We start from the raw sequence: 18888 nt of genomic DNA, 5'->3' as shown, positions 1-18888 counted from the left end.
TACGCCAACAATAGGGCACCTGAGGCCAAAAGGACCGCCAGCCGCACCTGGAGAGGGGGTTAGACCAATCCTGCCCCTGTTGCTTGGCCCCTAGAATGCAAGGGGTGCACCTCTCTGCTACCCTCTCCAGGTCAGGGGTGGAATCCCGCCGGTCATCATTGCAACCAACCAGGATACTTCAAGGCCGTGTGTCCCCAGCACCATAAGGCCCCGTCCCAGAAACTGTCCACTGTTTTGAGTTTGGGAGGGGGTGTTAGTAGGTCCCTTGACAATTACCAGCCTGTCACCATCGGCCACGCAGCGGTCATGTGACTGTGGGACACCGGTGCTGAGATGACCCTTGTACGGCCTGAGGTGGTGTCTCCCCGGGATTTGGTACCCGGAAAAACCCTTTCCATTTCAGGGATTGGAGGCATTGAACCGGCACTGCCCGCTGCCAAGGTGTATTTGGACTTGGGTGTTGGGAGGGGAATGCATGAGGTGGGGGTATCAGCAAATATTCCCGCCTATGTTTTGCTTGGGAGCAATTTGGGGAGGCTAGTGTCCCAGTATGTAACCACTGAACCCCCAAGTTCGGCTCCCATAGACTCTTGAAATGTCCAATGCTAATAATGTTAATGTATTAAATGTGGCTCCTGCTGTGAAGGGGGAAGCAAAAACTGAAACTTTCCCATACACTGACACTACATGCACAGGAAAAGCAGTTGTGACGGGCAAGAGGTGTGAAGATGCCTGCAGGTGTGATTAGCCAGTGTGCTGGAATCTATTGTCCTCTAGTGGGAGAGACAGGGGGCATAAAGCTGCAAAGGAGGAAGACTCAGAGTTGGAGGAAAGGCAGGGGCTGCCACGGTAAGTGCAGGACCCCTAAATGAATTCAGGCTGCTGAGTTCAGAACCCCTACAGGGAGAGGGACAGACCCTGGGGATTGGGGGTGTCACAGGAGATGTGGAGCCACCAGGTAAGGCCACAGGGCAGGAGTTCACCACATCAGGGATGTCAGGAGGTCAGGTTAGTCTGCGTGGCCCGGTGACTTGGTCAGGAGCTGAGGGGAAGCAGGCACTACCCATGGCCACAGCGGTCGTGGCCGTTGTCACCAGGAGTGGGAGCGCCAGAGCCCAGGTAACCTTACGGAGGTCCAACAGCTTCCCCACCTCCGACCAAGTAGCTGTTGAGTCGGACGGAGGCCAAGAGACAAGTCCGGAGGAACCGACGGAAGATGTGACAGTTTCTGCTATTCTGGCTACGTCTAGTCAGGGGTCTCAGGTAGCGTTATAAGCTGGCGACAGCCTGAAATCTTTTAAGGAGCAGGCAGTTCAGCCTCCCATGGAGCCAGACTGCGAGCAGGTGGTCTGTGACCAGGGACGGCTGTACTGGGTAATGGTCCAGCAGGGTCCACCGGAGGCATGGCCCAGGGACCGACAGTTACTGGTACCCTATCCGTTCACGGCAGAATTGTTGCGAATTGCACATGAGATTCCGATGGACGGACACCTTGGGATCGCTAAAACTAAGGCCAGGCTAGCCTGGCATTTCTACTGGCCTAAAGTGGGGGCCGATGTGACGGCCTACTGCCTTTTGTGTGACACCTGTCAGAGAATGGGGAAGGTGGGGCCGCGACCCAAAGCCCCACTGGTAACTCTGCCCATCGTTGAAGATCCTTTCCAGAAGGTAGCTGTGGATCTCATTGGAAAGCTGTCCATTCCCAAAAGCTCCAGGAAATGCTTTATACTGACATTAGTAGATTATGCCACCCGGCACCCTGAAGCGGTAGCTTTGTCATCCATGCGGGCCAACAAGGTGGCTACCGCCTTACTGGAGATTTTCTCCTGAGTGGGGCTTCCCCAGGAAATGGTCACCGACTGAGGGAACAAGTTCATATCACAGTCCCTCTGTAAGCAAATACATGTGCAACATCTGGTGGCCAGCCCATACCACCCATAGACCAATGGCCTGTGTGAGTGGTTCAATGGCACCCTCAAGCAGATGCTTAAAATATGTGGGTCGACTCCCACGGGACAGATTGGGAGCGGTACCTCCCACACCTATTATTTGCCTATCGGGAGGTTCCACAGGCCTCAACGGAGGTTCTCCACCTTTGAGCTTCTGTAAGGACAAGGTGTGCAGGGCACCTTTCTCTGGTAAAAGAGGCATAGGAAAGGGACTTGGCCACCCCTGCAGTGTCTGTCATCAAGTATGTCATGCGCTTCCGGGACAAGATGATGGCCTTGATGCGGTTGTTGCATGACAATATTGCCCAGTTTCAGACTGACCAGAAGCGTTGATACAACCAGAATGCTTGAGAGAGAACCTACCAGGTGGGTCAAAAAGTGTAAGTACTGGTCGCCGTACCACAGAACAAGCTTCAGGCGGCCAGGGAGGACCCGTACCTCGTGCACCAAAAGATAAATGCAGTCACGTACCTGGTCACCCTGAACCACGCCCGTAGAAGGAGGATGGTATTCCACGTGAACATGTCACGATCCATTTTTGGATCTGTCAGTGTGGGCTTCTCCTATATAAACATTTTTCCTTTCAGGCCATCGGGGGTTAATTTCAGTTTTTGCCCTCGGTGGCCGCTGGTGTTACTACAACTTTAGTTAGTCTGCTGGTGGGTTTTTCCCCCGGTGGCCGCTGGTGTTACTGCATTGTGATTAATTATCTATGCAGGTGGGTGCCACTCCCATCTCCCTTTATAAGGCCAACCTGGTGCTGCAGCTCACTATTGGTAATACAGGTCATTTGGAAGCCAACCTTTCTGAAGAGAGAAGCTATCTTGAGCAGTGGTGTTTGCATCTGATGTGGAGCAGTGGTTTTCCTGCTGGAAGCTGTGTTCGGGTGCCTTAGTGGGTGCTTGACTGCAGAGCAATCTTAAGTGTTGTTTGTTTTTCCCTGTCTGTTCTTTTCCTTATTGTCTTTTTAGTACAGCGGTGGGACCAGTGTTCGCACTTGCCAGTTCCCTAGTAAGGGATAGGGGCAGGGCAAGTGAGGGACCTAGGTATCCTGGTCGGTGACAGGTTGAATCTGTATAGGGAACGTGAGGAGAGTTCAGGGCTCTTTCTTAGGGGAGTGCAGGAGGTGTCCATTTCCCGTTCCCTATTGCAGGGCCCACCATTGTAATTGTTTCCCCGGTGTCCCCTTGTTTGTTTTTCTTGGTTTTGTGACCGACCAATCGTCAGGTCGCGTCAAGCAGGGCCAGTCGCCCCATGACATTATTACCAACCGTCCCATTTTTTCTGGTGAGCCATGGCCCAAATGCAGGCCTTTGCCACACTGCTTCAGTCCCTCACTGATGAGCTTAAGGTGCTGCGGGGTGAGGTGGTGCAGCAGCTGCAGCAGTTAGTGGGGTTCTGGGCCTCGGCTCAGGTACAGGATCATCCAGAACCCAAGATATCTCTCCCTGACAGGTTTTCTGGAGGGAGAGAAAAATTTCTTGTGTTTCAGGAGGCCTGTAAATTATATTTCCGGTTCCTCCCCCTTTCATCAGGGAGTGAGAAACAGCGTGTGGGGATTATTGTCTCCCATCTTAAGGGTGATCCCCAATCCTGGGCCTTCTCCCTGCCGATCGATTCACCATCGTTCTGGTCGGTGGACGGGTTTTTTTGCAGCTCTGGCGCTAGTGTACGGTGATCCTGATGGCGTCTCCCTGGCGGAATTCCGACTCCGTAAAATCAAGCAGGGGGGCTGGTCGGCTGAGAGGTACTGCTCAGAGTTCTGGAAGTGGGCCACCGAAACACAGTGGAACGACCCTGCCCTTAGGAGTCATTTTGTGCAGGGCCTGTCCCCTAAGTTGCAGGATATTCTGGTGAAGTACGCTGCCCCCAGGTTATTGGAAGCCGCCATGTCCCTTGCCATCCGGGTGGATAGATGCCTCAGGGAGAGGCATACACCAAATGTGCCCCCTGTAGTCGTCCTTGTTAGGGAGGACACACCAGAGCTGACGGACGAACCCACGCAAGTGGGAGGAGTTAGTTTCCAAACGGTGTCGCCTGCGGTTCGTTGTGGTGTGGGGGCATGTTTTCACTGTGGGGAGACTGGTCATTTCATCGGGGTCTGCCCAGCGCGCGCCAAATCTCTGTACCAGCTAAGAAGCAGTGTTCCCCTGGTCGTGTGGAGGGAGGCGACCAGGGAGTTCCTCCATTTTGTCCCCTCAGTGTACCTTGTCAGCAGAAATGGTGGTTGGCGGGGTAACTGAGGGTATACCGATGCTTGTGGATAGTGGAGCGGGAGTCAATCTGGTGGATGCTCAGTTTGTCCAGACGCATGGCCTGAGGTGTAGGATGCTAGCAAAACCCCTAAGTGTTCAGGCCATTGACTCTGTCCCACTTAGCCAGGGGAGGTTGACCCAAGTCATGGATAATATAAATCTGTGTATAGGGACTCATCATGAAGAGTCCCTGTCATGCTACATCTTGGAAGGAATGCCATCACCTATCATTTTAGGCCTCCCATGGTTGAAAAGACACAACCCGGTAATAGATTGGCGGTCTAGGGAAGTAGTCGGCTGGGGTCTGTTGGGTGAGGGCTGCTGCCTGGGGGCTACTGTCTCTGCCGTATTTCCACAGCCATCCCCTTCTTCTCCAGTGGGGGCAGCAGAGGTGCTTCCAGGGAGTAGGGGCGTCTCAACCCTCACCATTAGCCAACCCTGAGAGGCGGAGTCCTTGAAGGAGGAGGGGTCGGAGGAGGGTGGTGGTTCCCTCTCTGAATTGTGGGGGTGTGAGTGTTGTGACAAAGGGGCACGCCTCTGTTGTCAGTTCCGTGAACAGTTCACCGTCTTGTGGCAAACGTGTGTTTGGCAATAAACGTTCAGATCCGGACCGGTGTGTGAATGAGTACGTAGGGGTGTCCACCAAAAACATCCAGTGGAAGTGTGCTACTGGGGTCTAGAGTTCTCGGGTGATAGGGACGTATCGGGTGTCGGCCATTCTCGGCCCGGGGACTTACCAGCTGGAGTTAACCCCAGTTATGCCCATACACAACTCGTTCCCCAGGTCGGGGCTCTGGAGCATACATTGCCACTTCCATCTGCCCAGGTTTGCCATAAACCTGAGAGTCAGGTGGTTGCTGAGGTGATCTCTGGTGGATCTAGGCATCCTCACTGTAGGTGGTTTTCCGGTGAGGTGCGGTGTTGAGGGTCCAGAGGCCCCTCATTGCAAGGGGGGTACTGTCACAATCCATTTTTGGATCTGTGTCAGTGTGAGCTTCTCATATATAAACTTTTTTCCTTTCAGGCCATCGGGGGTTAATGTCAGTTTTTGCCCCCAGTGGCCGCTGGTGTTACTACAACTTTAGTTAGTCTGCTGGTGGGTTTTCCCCCGGTGGCCACTGGTGTTACTGCATTGTGATTAATTATCTATGCAGGTGGGTGCCACTCCCACCTCCCTTTATAAGGCCACCTGGTGCTGCAGCTCACTGTTGGTAATACAGGTCATTTGGAAGCCAACCTTTCTGAAGAGAAGCTATCATAAGCAGTTGTGTTTGCAGCTGATCTGGAGCAGTGGTTTTCCTGCTGGAAGCTGTGTTCGGGTGCCTTATTCTGCGGTCCGGTGCTTGACTGCAGAGCAAGGTAAGTGTTTGTTTTTGCCTTTCTGTTCTTTTCCTTATTGTCTTTTTAGAACAGCGGTGGGACCAGTGTCCGCACTTGCCAGTTCCCTAGTAAGGGATAGGTGCAGGGCAAGTGAGGGACCTAGGTATCCTGGTCGGCGGCAGGTTGTAAGAACCTGTATAGGGAACGTGAGGAGAGTTCAGGGCTCTTTCTTAGGGGAGTGCAGGAGGTGTCCATTTCCCCATTCCCTATTGCAGGGCCCACTGTTGTAATTGTTTCCCAGGTGTCCCCTTGTCTTTCTTGGTTTTGTGACCGACCAATCGTCGGGTCGCGTCACGCAGGGCCAGTCAACCCGTGACAGAACAAGATGAAGGCCCTTCATGAGCAGAAGGCCTGCGCCCTCTCAGTGTGCAACGTGCCCAAGGAAGGAGAGGCAGAAACCCTCCTGGATCTGCTCGCCAAGGCAGGTGGATCCATTGAGGATGTGAAGTTTGGCAACCAGCTTTCGGAGGACCAATGGTTCCAGCTAGAGGTCACCCTACACCTCTTCCAGGAGATGTTCAGCAGCCTGCTCGGAAGGACTGAGACAGCCATCCATGATGTTAACACCGGGAATCACCCCCCAATACGGCGTTCAGCATATCGAGTCTCTCTCGAGGTGCAGTGGCACATGTGCCAAGAGATTGACAAAATGCTGAAGCTGATGGTGATTCAAGCATCCTCGTCCCCAAAAGGACCGAACAACCTGGTTTTGCGTGGACTACAACACGGTGACGGTCACCGATGTGTTCCCCATACCACGCATCGATGACCAGTTGGCCAGGGCTAAGTACCTAACCATCATAGATCTGAGCTGGGGCTATTGGCAGATTCTCCTAACCCGTGAGGCAAGGGAATGCTCTGAGAAAATAGGGGGGAAGCCAGCACTACTTAAGGTTAGAACGCATAAATTGAAGTGCATATGCACATAATATCCAGCTGTATTCAAAAATGAGATATTTGGCAAAAAAATTGATCAATTCAATTGAGCCACCCCGCCGCGCCAAGGCAATCTCATGTGGGGGGTCCTACTCTACATTTATAATAAATACTGTGCCATTACGGCCTCCTAAGAGCATGACCACATCAAGTGCAATCTGTACCTGAACATTGCTGAATCGCTCCCATGAAGCCAGATGAAGCAAGTGCAGATGAAGGCCAACCAGGTCTGAACACAGACATATCAGGATTGACCTCCACACATTGCCCAACCAGCAAACATAGATGAAGGGCGATATTGGCCCAGACACAGGTGCACAATTAAATAAAGCTTGGAGCAAGGCGGGGCTGCCGTGTGTGTGCACAGCAGCCTAGATCCATCATAATGAACACAGAAAAATTTATAGCGGACATAGCCAAGCGTGCACGGCAGCAGTGGTGGTGAGCCACAAACCAACAACAAGAAAATAGGGGGGGAAGCCAGCACTGCTTAAGGTTAGAACGCATAAATTGAAGTGCATATGCACATAATATCCAGCTGTATTCAAAAATGAAATATTTGGCAAAAAAATTGATCAATTCAATTGAGCCACCCCGCCGCGCCAAGGCAATCTCATGTGGGGGGTCCTACTCTATTTATAATAAATACTGTGCCATTACGGCCTCCTAAGAGCATGACCACATCAAGTGCAATCTGTACCTGAACATTGCTGAATCGCTCCCATGAAGCCAGATGAAGCAAGTGCAGATGAAGGCCAACCAGGTCTGAACACAGACCCCCCACATGAGATTGCCTTGGCGCGGCGGGGTGGCTCAATTGAATTGATCAATTTTTTTGCCAAATATCTCATTTTTGAATACAGCTGGATATTATGTGCATATGGACTTGAATTTATGCGTTCTAACCTTAAGCAGTGCTGGCTTCCCCCCCTATTTTCTAAGGGAATGCTCTGCCTTTATTACCCCTTTTGGACTGTATACGAGTCCACACTTTTCAGCGGATGGTCAATACACTGCTCAAGGGACTTGAAGGGTACGCAGCTGCGTACCTGGATGATATTGCCATCATTACCACCTGGATCACCTAGAGCATCTGGCGAAGGTTCTAGGTGGATCCAATAGGCAGGTTTGACCAAGCCAGAAAAATGCCAGCTGGGCATGAGCGAGGTCCTCTACCTGGGTCACTGGGTAGGTGTGTGGGTTCTAAAGCTAGAGTCTGGGAAAGAGTGGATGCCATTGCATCCTGGCCCACCCCCAGGACCAAGAAGCAGGTGACGTCCTTCTTGGGGACCGCCGGGTACTATAGGAGGTTCGTCTCACACTATAGTACCTGGCAATGCCCCTGACGGACCTCACAAAGAAGAAGCTGCCCGTCGCAGTTGACTGGACACAGTCTCCTGCGAGACAGCTTTCCAGGCGCTTAAGACCGCTGTCTCTAGCTTCCCAGTACTGCAAGCTGCTAACTTTGAACGGCCGTTTGTGGTACAGACCGACGTCAATAACTTAGGCCTCGGTGCTATGCTCAGTCAGGTTAACTTAATGGGCCATGAGCATTCCGTCTTGTACCTGAGCAGGAGGCTATTTCCAAGGGAGGTGGCCTACTCCATGATGGAAAATGAATGCCTGGCAATTGTATGGACCCTGCTGCGTCTGCAGCCCTACTTATACGGGCGCCACTTCTCCGTGGGGATGGATCACAAACCCCTCAGCTGGTTACACACAGTCTCCGGGGCGAATGGGAAGTTGCTATGCTGGAGCCTCGCGCTCCTGCAGTACCACTTCACCATTCACCACAAAAGGGGGCGTTACTACGGGAATGCTGATGGGTTATCCCGGAAAGGGGAGGTTGCGGAAGGGCGTGTGGTAGAACACAGGGATGTGATGGCCAAAAAGATAAGGAAAAAAAAAAAAAAGAGGTGGAAGGTAAATTTAATAGCCACATTGGACAGTAGCTAGCTACACTATTTGACTGATATACAACCGCCTAACTAGCTAAAATCTTGCTGCTAACAGTGCCAGTGGCAGGAGCTCATGATACACCACCATTATTGTTGCTAAAGTGCTGAAAATACTTTTGCGATAATGCAAATATTTTCCCACACTTTTACCGAACGTTAACGATTTTTCCAGGTTTTATAAAAATTTTGCACGTGTTTCCAATCATGAATCTGAGTGTACCATATTTGTATAAAATTTATGTTTGGCAATCGTTTTCCGGACAAATTCGCTCATCCCTATTTAAAACATTTTTATATTTTCAACTTTTAAATACTAGGGGGAGTAGGTGCAATTTTGCAAAACGTGGGCAGGATCTGCTTTCATGTGCCTGACATCACTCCTCTCCTTCTGGGTGTTTGCAAAAGAAGGGGGAGGATAAAGGGATCACAGTGTAGAGACATTTTCTTGGAAAGTGCCACCTTCACATGTCGTCAGTGTCTCCAGTACATGTGGTGACAGTCTTCACATGCACTGGAGACACTTACAGACAAAAACCCATTCAAATCTATGGGTCTGAGCACATGTCAGTGTGTTAACACCGACTGCGTGTCCATGTGCAAAACGCATAGACATGTACATTTTTTTTGCTGCCACCATACATCCCACACACGTGCACACTGATGACACACGCATGAAATTCATGTCCTATAAGTGTGACACGTACTGGCGTCTGGGAAAAGCAGTACAGTTAGTGCTGCTCTCAGGCAGAGGGTGCTGAATCCAACACTCATCGGCATCACCTCGTCTCCCTGCGATCGCTGCAACCAGGTGACGCTGATGAGAGTTTAGTTTGCACCCACCGTCTGTGAATAGCTTGCATTAAATTAAAAAAAAAAAAAAAAAAAAACAGAAGCGGTGTCCCCCTTACTTTTCCTAACCAGTTGAGGGAAAGCAGAAAGATGGCTAAAAGAGGGTCAGGTAGTGTCATTTCAATTAAAAAAAACTTTTCTCAGTGTATCTTTATTAATTTTGACTATGTGGTTAGTAATGGGGTTGTCTGATAAACACTTCTCCATTACTAACCCCTGGGCTTGATGTCAGCTGATATCAACTCCAAAACTATTACTCCACTTGCCAATGCACAAGAACAAGTGGGAAGAGCCGAGGCTAAGAACCAGAACTGGTGCATCTAATGGATGCGTTACTACTGGGGCAGCACTCGGAGCCTGGTATTACTAGTCTGGGAAGGGGCCAATATCCATGGCCCCTTTCCAGCCTAATAACCCCTTAACGACCAGAGGTATTTTTGCATTTTCGTTTTTTGCTCCGCATCTTCCCAGAGCCATATATTTTTTATTTTTTGGTCAAAATGGCCATGTGAGGGCTTGATTTTTGTGGGACGAGTTGTACTTTTGAAAGACACCATTGGTTTTAACATATGTACTAGAAAGCGGGAAAAAAATTCCAAGTTCATTGTTTTTTTTTGTTTTTTTTTTTACAACGTTCACTAAATGCTATAACTGACTTGCCATTATGATTCTATAGGTCATTACGAGTTCGTAGACACAAAACATGGATTTTTGTGAGTACTCACCGTAAAATCCTTTCCTCCGAGACGCTCATTGGGGGACACAGGTACTGTGGGGTGTATGCTACCGCCATCTGGAGGCTGACACTAAGTAAACAACACAAGGTTGGCTCCTCCTCCGCCGCATACACCCTCGCCCCGATTACGGGCGGAAACCAGTTTAGTGCAAAAGCAGTCGGAGAACAACGAGAAACAACAGCCTTAACGCAAACAACAATATGTCTGGAAAAGATCCACCCTGACATCAAAAAGAAAAATGCGCATTAAATAAACTAGAGCCAACCTTGGCTAACAGGGTGGGTGCTGTGTCCCCCAATGAGCGTCTCGGAGAAAAGGATTTTACGGTGAGTACTCACAAAAATCCATGTTTCTCCTTCGTCTCATTGGGGGACACAGGTACTGTGGGACGTCCTAAAGCAGTCCCTGGGTGGGAGAATGACTCACCGATCCAAGCTACATGCACCTCCTGTTCAAAGGTGTGCCACCGCCGCTTGGAGAATTCTTCTACCCAGGCTCGCATCTGACGAAGCCCGAGTATGGAGTATGGACATTATAATGTTTAGTAAACGTGTGCAGGCTGGACCAGGTTGCTGCCTTGCACACTTGTTCCGTCGAAGCCTGGTGCCTAAGCGCCCAAGAGAGTGCTCAAGTGTGCTCTGATCCCTGCTGGGACAGGCGACCCCTGATGCGATAGGCTTCCTGAATCGTTAGACGGATCCATCTGGCTATGGTAGACTATGAGGCTGCAAGTCCCTTCCTGCGCCCCTCAGGGAGCACGAACAGCGTGTCCATCTGACGGAAGGATGCCGTCCGCGCCACGTACCTTCTGAGTGCTCTCACCAGGTCTAACGTGTGAAGAGCTTTTTCCACACGATGTACTGGCGCCAGGCAGAATGAGGGCAAGACAATATCCTCATTAACGTGGAATGAGGACACGACCTTCGGCAGAAAGGGGGAAGCTGGTCTGCGCACCACCTTATCCTAGTGGAAGGTGAGAAACGGTGCATGGCAGGACAAGGCCGCCAACTCACGACTCGCCTAATGGAAGTTACAGCACTACTTTCCGGGAAAGGTACGACAACGGAACCTCTTGGAGCGGTTCAAAAGGTGCCTCCAGCAGAACATTCAGGACCAGATTAAGGTCCCAGGCATCCAGGGGCACCCTATAGGGCGGCACCAAGTGGGAAACTCCCTGGATGAAAGTCCTCACCTGCATATTGGTAGCAATCTTTCGCTGAAATAGGATGGACAACGCTGATATCTGTCTCCTAAGGGAGCTCGGGGCCAAACCTGAATCTAGGCCTGACTGGAGAAATGCCAAGATGTTGGGAATCAAAAAAGTTAGTGGAGAAAAACCACGACCCCGACACCAAAGAAGACTTTCCAGGTGTGATGGTAAATATTCGCCGCGGTCGCCTTCCGAGCGCTAATCATTGTGGCTACCACATTGTGGCTAAACCCCGCCTGAGTCAGGATCCAAGATTCAACAGCCATGCCGTCAAACACAGGGCCCCTGAGTTCAGGTGGAAGATCGGACCCTAGGTCAGAAGATCTGGGCGCTCTGGTAGTCGCCATGGGACGTCGGCGAGCAGCTGCACCAGATCTGCGTACCAAGCCCGACGGGGCCAGTAGAATTGCTGGAACTTCTGTTTTGATCTTCTTGATGACCCTCGGGAGCAGCGGCAGCGGGGGAAACAAGTATGGAAGGCGAAACTGGTTCCATGGCAGAACCAACGCATCCACCGCGATCGCTCGCGGGTCCCGAGACCGAGCGACAAACACGGGCACCTTGGCGTTCACCCTGGATGCAATCAGATTCACATCCGGAGTCCCCCAAAATTGGCAAATCTGCTGGAAGACCTCGGGATGCAACGACCATTCCCCCCCCCGCTGCGACACCCTGCCAGCTGAGGAAGCCCGCCGCCCAATTTTCTAAGCCCGGAATGTGGAAAGCCGATATCAGACTGGTTCCTTTTGGCCCAGCGGAGCACATGTCCTACCTCGCGCATGGTTGCTCTGCTGCGTGTCCCCCCTGACGATTTACGTAAGCCACCGCCGTGGCGTTGTCCGATTGAATCCGGACTGGACGCCCTGCTAAAAGGTGCTGAAAATGCTGCAGTGCCAGCCGAACTGCTCGTATTTCCAACAAGTTGATCGGGAGACGTGCCTCCCGCAGCGACCATCGTCCCTGTGTGGTGACGAAAAACCGCTCCCCAGCCGAGGAGGCTGGCGTCGGTCGTGACCACTAGCCAGTGATCTGGGGGAAAGGGTTTCCCCTGCAGAAGGGAGGACATTCTCGTCCACCACTCCAGAGACCGTCTGACCTGCAAGGATAGCCGGCATCGATGATCGAGCGTGAACGGGTTCCTGTGCCAAGATAAGAGCGCGTGCTTTAGGGGGCGATGAAATTGGGCAAACGTATTCGCTTCTATTGCCGCCACCATCTTCCCTAGCACTCTCATCCCAAACCGAATGGTGTGCGGGACTGGCTGCAGAAGCCTCTGGACTCCCTGTCGAAAGGGCCAGCGCCTTGCCCTGAGGGAGAATTACCAACCCTCGGGAGGTGTCGAAAATCATCCTTAAAAAAAAAAAAAAATCCTCTGAGCTGGGACAATGGATGATTTTTTCCTGTTGACCAACCATCCTAAGCGGGAGAGGGTATCCAGTGTGATACTGACATTCTCCTCGCATGCCCGAAATGAAGAGGCTTTGACCAAGAGGTCGGCTAGGTACGGCAAGACGACTATGCCACGCGAGTGTAAGATGGCCATCACGACTGCCATCACCTTTGTGAACACTCTGGGATTGGTGGCTAGCCCGAAAGGCAGCGTTGCAAACTGGAAATATCGGCCATTGATGGCGAACCGCAGAAACCTCTGATGCGATGGAAAAATGGGGATGTGCAGGTAGGCATCCTGGATGTCTATCGAGGCCAAGTATTCCCCTTGTCCCATGGCCGATATAACTGAATGGAGAGATTCCATTCTGGAATGTTTGATCCTGATGAACCTGTTCAGGAGCTCAGGTCCAGAACCGGCCTGACTGTCCCGTCCTTTTTGGGGAGCGCAAACAGATTGGAATAAAACCCTGCCCCCTCTCGTGCTCTGGTACGGGAATAATGACTCCGTTGCGCTGGAGTGAGTTGATGGCCACTAGCAACACCCTTGCCCGAGGCTCCACTTTGGGAAGTTGGGACAGAAAAAATCGTTTCGGGGGAAACCTGAAAAACTCTATCTTGTAACCTGCGGACACAAGTTCCGCCACCCATGAGTCGTGTGCTATCGTGACCCAGACCTGGCGAAAGCAGAGCAGGCGGCCGCCCACTCTGCTGATATCGCCTAAAAAGTGCTCTGAGTAATTTGGCTGAGGGTCTCTGGGGCCTGGCTCCCCTCGCCCTGGGCTGGCGAGCACGAATTCTCCCCAATGGGTTGGCTCTATATGAGTACTGTCTCTCCCTATCCTGGTTGGGATGCCCTGGAGCGGCAGAGCTGGCCGTTGCCATCCACCCGGGGTTGCGAAAGGCCCGAAACTGAGCTTGAGGCTGGCGAAACGATTGCTTGACCTTTTGTTGCGGGAGGAAGCTGTTCTTTACCCCGGTAGTGTCGGAGATGAGCTGGTCTAAATTTTCTCCGAACAAACGGCCACCCTGATAAGGCAGGGAAGTCAAAGACTTCTTGGAAATTGAATCGGCCCACCAAGTTCTTAACCATAGGGCCCTCCTAATGGCTACTGCATTTGCGGCCGCTAGAGCAGCACAATTGGCCGCATCCAAGGAAGCGTTAATTAAGTAGTCACCGGCCATCGCGATTTGACTCGCAATCTCTGCTACCTCCGCCGGCAGGTCTCTATCCTGCAAGACCTTGCCCAATGAGTCTGACCATGACATCATGGCCTTGGCTACCCACGTTGCCGCGAATGAGGGAGCGAGTGCTGAACCTGATGCCTCAAACACTGAGCAAGCCAATCCTTCTATGAGCCGATCCGTGGGGTCCCTGATAGAAGCACCCCTAGGTACCGATAACAAGGATCTCGAGGCCAAGCGTGACACTGGTGGATCCACCACTGGGGATTCTGCCCATTTCTTACGGAGCTCCGGGGCAAACATATCTTGCCTCTATCGTTTTCTGCCCCGAGAAACGCCTATCCGGCCGTTCCCTATGACACTGCACTATGTCCTCAAATTCTGGGTGAGTGCCAAACACTCTCTGCGGTCGCTTAGCCCGCTTAAAGGATACCTTATGGCCTGAGGCCAAAGTGATGTCATCCTCAACCCCCAGTGTCTGATTAACGGCATCAATGAGGCTGTTAACGGTTTCCCGGCACTCCGGGGTATCCAGGTCCAGTGGCTCGTTCGAGTCATAGTCTGAACTCTGCCCGCTCCCAACACCTGGTGAAGGTGAGCGTGATGCCGACCTTACTGATGCTGAGGCCCCTGATGGGCTGGGCGATGCCATGAGGGTTCGTTTCCTTTGCGTCTGTCTGGAGTGAGAGCGACCCCTGCAGGCCGGAGGGTCCTGTGAGTTGGAGGACCCCTCCCAGACCAGCGAGCCACTATCCTTGCTCCTATCTGGGGCATGAAGAGACTCAATTGCCTTTGTTAGCAAAGCCATAGATTGCGATAGAGACAAGGCCCATTCTGGAGGATTTGAATTCCCGGGTTCGATCATGGGGGAGGGCTCCTGGGTGTGTTCAGAGTCGCAGGCTTCACAAATTATTGCCCTGTGCCTGCGGAAATGACGCCCTACAGGCAATGCATGCAGCGTAAAGAAACGTGTGTGTCTTCCCTTTCCCAGCCATATTGTATCCACCAGGCATTAATGTTGCCCTACTAGGAGCTGTGGAGGGGGAGGAGGGGGAGTAGCCTTCGCTGCCACCCGCGGTCAGGACTGCGCTTACCCGGTCTTGTGTCCCCCCTGCTGCTTCTCCTGCTGCAAACGCTGGTGTCGGTCACTGCTGAGGGCTGCCCGACTGCTGCTTTCTGACCGCGGCCTATGCTGCCACGAAGCCAGCGCCTCAATTTTATCCGGTGCCCGCCCAGGCCAGAGGGCGGGCTGCCGGAAGTGACATTGCGCCCGGAGGGCGGGACTTCCGGCCGCAGCTGTGGTCTGGATTTTTAGTATCCGCCCGCGACGGGGGTGGCAGCGGGCGTTTAGGGTGCCGCACCCTAAGGCCGAAGCCGCGGCGTCTGTTCCACCCCTACCGCAGCAATCCATCGTGAGGAGAGGCGAGGCGAGGAGGGGGAGGGGGAGGGGGGGGGGGGGAGGGCGGTCGGGAAAGGACGCGCATCGCTGAACCTCCTGCTCCTGGCCGCCAGAACCGGCCTGACTGTCCGCACAGCCATCCATCACCTCTGCTGACTAGCGCCGGCCCTGGACGCCGCAGGGCCCTCCCCGACCATCACCTCCACACCATCCTGACCCCAGGTAGAAGGGTGGGGCGATATCCTGGACGGTGCAGGCACCCTAGCTAAATCTAACCCCTTCAGGGGGTGAGGAGAGGGACGGTCCGCCGCCTTGCAGCACCGCCGTCTAGCGTTGGTGGAGCAGTGGGGGCCGCACGGACTAATCTTGTGCCTCTGTACAGCCCATGGTTTCCATACCTAGGGGTGGTCAAGGCTAAGTCCGGCATAATGTCCCACGTCGCGGGAAAGGATACGTGGAGGTACACTCGCACGTGGTCGTTGATGGTTTGGGGAAATCGGACCCTTTCAATAGAATCCATTGCCCCTGTCTAATATTCATAGCAAAAAAAACAAAAACAAAAAAAGTCTGGGGAAAATGGCCCAGATATGTCCCTCGGTGCGGGAAAGGATACGTGGAGACGATATTCAACACGTGCTCGCCTGTTGTTGGTTTGGGGAGATTGGCCCCTTTCAATAGGGGCCGTCGCCCCTATCTTATCTTCATGGAAAGGGAAGGAAAAAAAAAAAAAAGTCTGGAGAAACCAGACACGTGTGCCTCCAAAGACACTAAGCAAAAAACTGGTTTCCGCCCGTAATCGGGGCAAGGGTGGATGTGGCGGAGGAGGAGCTAACCTTGTGTTGTTTACTTAGTGTCAGCCTCCAGATGGCGGTAGCATACACCCCACAGTACCTGTGTCCCCCACAGTACCTGTGTCCCCCAATGAGACGAAGGAGAAACATGTCTAGGTTATTTTTTATTTAAGTGGTCAAAACAAATTCCAAAGTTTGTTAAAAAAAAAAAAAAAAAAAAAAAAAAAAAAAAAATTGTGCCATTTTCCCATACCCGTAGCGTCTCCATTTTTCGTGATCTGGGGTTGGGCGACTGCTTATTTTTTGCAAGCTGAGCTGATATTTTTAATGATACAATTTTGGTGCAGATACGATCTTTTTATCAACCGTTACTGCATTTTAATGCAATGTTGCGGCGATCAAAAAAAGGAATCCTGTTTGACTTTTTTTCTCTTTACGCCGTTTAACGATTGGGTTCTTTTTTAGATTGATAGATCGGGCGATTATAAAGCGATACCAAATATGTGTATGTTTTTTTTTAAATGGTTTTATTTTGAATGGGGCGAAAAGGGGGTGATTTGAACTTTTACAGATTAATATTTTTAAAATCTTTTTTTTTTTTTTTTTTTTTTTAAACTTTTTGCATGCTTCAATAGTCTCCATGGGAGACTAGAAGCTGCAGTTGTCTGATCGGCTCTGCTACATACAGGTGATCATCAGATCGCCTGTATGTATCAGAAATGCTCTCGCTATGAGCACCGACCACCAGGCGGGGCTCATAGCAATCTGGCTATGACAACCATAGAGGTCTTCTGGAGACATCTGGTTGTCAGGCTGACCCATCATGTGATCATGTTACGGGGTCACTGATGGGCGGGTTTAGTGACGCGGTAAGTGCGTGTTAAATGCCACTGTCGGAGACAAGTTGGCTGATGTGAAGACACGAAAGCTCCACACAATGCATGGAGGTCTCCACCCTAAAGGGGGTTTTACAGATAGCAATATCGCTAGCGATATCGCTATAACGTCACCGATTTTGTGACGTTATAGCGATATCGCTATGTGTGATACTTACCTCCGACTGGCTCCCCCGCTGTTCATCGCTGATCGCGCGAGAATGTCCGGCTCCATTTCTCGCCGGGCGCTTCCTGCTGGCGCCGACGAGCGACACGTGGAGGCGGGCGGGAGGACGTCAGGATCACTGTGTGTGAAAGGTGAGTATCGTGTGCTGCGTCGCTGCTGCATCGCTGTGAGGTCTGCCTGTGTGACAGCTCACTAGCGATCATTTAGCGATGCACCAGTGATCCTGACCGGGTCGGATCGCTGGTGCATCGCTAAATGTAAAGGGGCCTTAAGTCTAGCACTCAAAGATTGTATACCAACAGAAAGGAGGGTGGTCGAGGCTTGATAAGCGTCCAAGCCACCATCATGGATGAAACGAGTATCCAGGAATACATCTGAAAAATGGCACCAAAAGATGAAATGCTGAGAGAATGCCTAAGGCAGCAACAACAGATCTGGAAGGTAGAACAGGACCATGAAGCGCCATGGCAAGACAAGCCACTGCATGGGATGTAACATCAACAGATAATGGAGGTGGCGGACATGGAGAAATCCTACCAATTGTTGGAGAAAGCTGGACTCAGACAGCACAGAGGCAATAATCATAGCGGCACAAGAGCAAGCATTAAGCACCAGATTCATAGAAGCAGGAATCTACCACACAAGACAAGACCCAAGATGCAGATTATGCAAAGAAACCTCAGACACAGTCCAACACATAGTGGCATGATGCAAAACGCAGGCAGGAACAGCGTATACCGAACGCCACAACCAAGTAGCGGGATTTACATACAGGAACATCTGCACAGCATATGGGCTAAGTCCCCCTAAGTCCAGATGGTAGACCGCAGAGAAAGTGGTGGAGAATGGAAGGGCTAAAATCCTGTGGGACTTCAAGATCCAGATGGATAAGCAGGTGTTGGCTAACCAACCAGACATTGTGATAGTAGACAAGGATCAGAAGACAGCAATGATATTAGATGTGGCAGTGCCAAGTGACAGCAACATCAGAAGGAATATGAGAAGGTGGAGAAATACCAGAGCCTCAAAGGAGAACTGGAGATGTGGAAGGTGAAGGCAACAGTGATTCCAGTGGTGATAGGAGCAGTAACCCCTAAGTTGGAATAATGGCTACAACAGATCCCAGAGCAACATCTGAGCTTTCTGTCCAAAAAAGCGCAATGCTGGGAACAACCAAGATCCTGCGCAGAACCCTCAAACTCCCAGGTCTCTGGTAGAGGACCCAAAAATGAGAAAGGACAAGAAAGACCACCCCCATTGGGGGTGAGAAGGAAGTTTATATAATATATATTACATTTTAACAGTCAAATCATCACCGGCTGCTGCACTCTGCACATCGACTGAGCTCTGCGTTGCCAGTAAGTGCTACCTCTGCAGAGTGCAGCAGACGAGCCGCTTGTACACTGCTCAAAACAATAAAGTGAAGACTTAAACAGAATATAACTTCAAGTAAATCAAACTTCTGTGAAATCAAACTGTCCACTTAGGAAACAACACTGACAATCAATTTCACAAATGTGCAAATGGAATAGACAACACATGGAAATTATTGGCAATTATAAAGACACCTTTAATAAAGGAGTGGTTCTGCAGGTGGGGACCACAGACCACATCTCAGTACCAATGCTTTCTGGCTGATGTTTTGGTCACTTTTGAATGTTGGTTGTGCTTTCACACTTGTGGTAGCATGAGACGGACTCTACAACCCACACAAGTAGCTCAGGTAGTGCAGCTCATTCAGGATGGCACATCAATACGAGATGTGGCAAGAAGGTTTGCTGTGTTTGT

Source organism: Dendrobates tinctorius, unplaced genomic scaffold (genome assembly GCF_039654945.1).
Source record: "Dendrobates tinctorius isolate UK_male_01 unplaced genomic scaffold, ASM3965494v1 ptg000326l, whole genome shotgun sequence".
NCBI lineage: Eukaryota > Metazoa > Chordata > Amphibia > Anura > Dendrobatidae > Dendrobates > Dendrobates tinctorius.
This window is presented reverse-complemented; position numbering follows the sequence as displayed.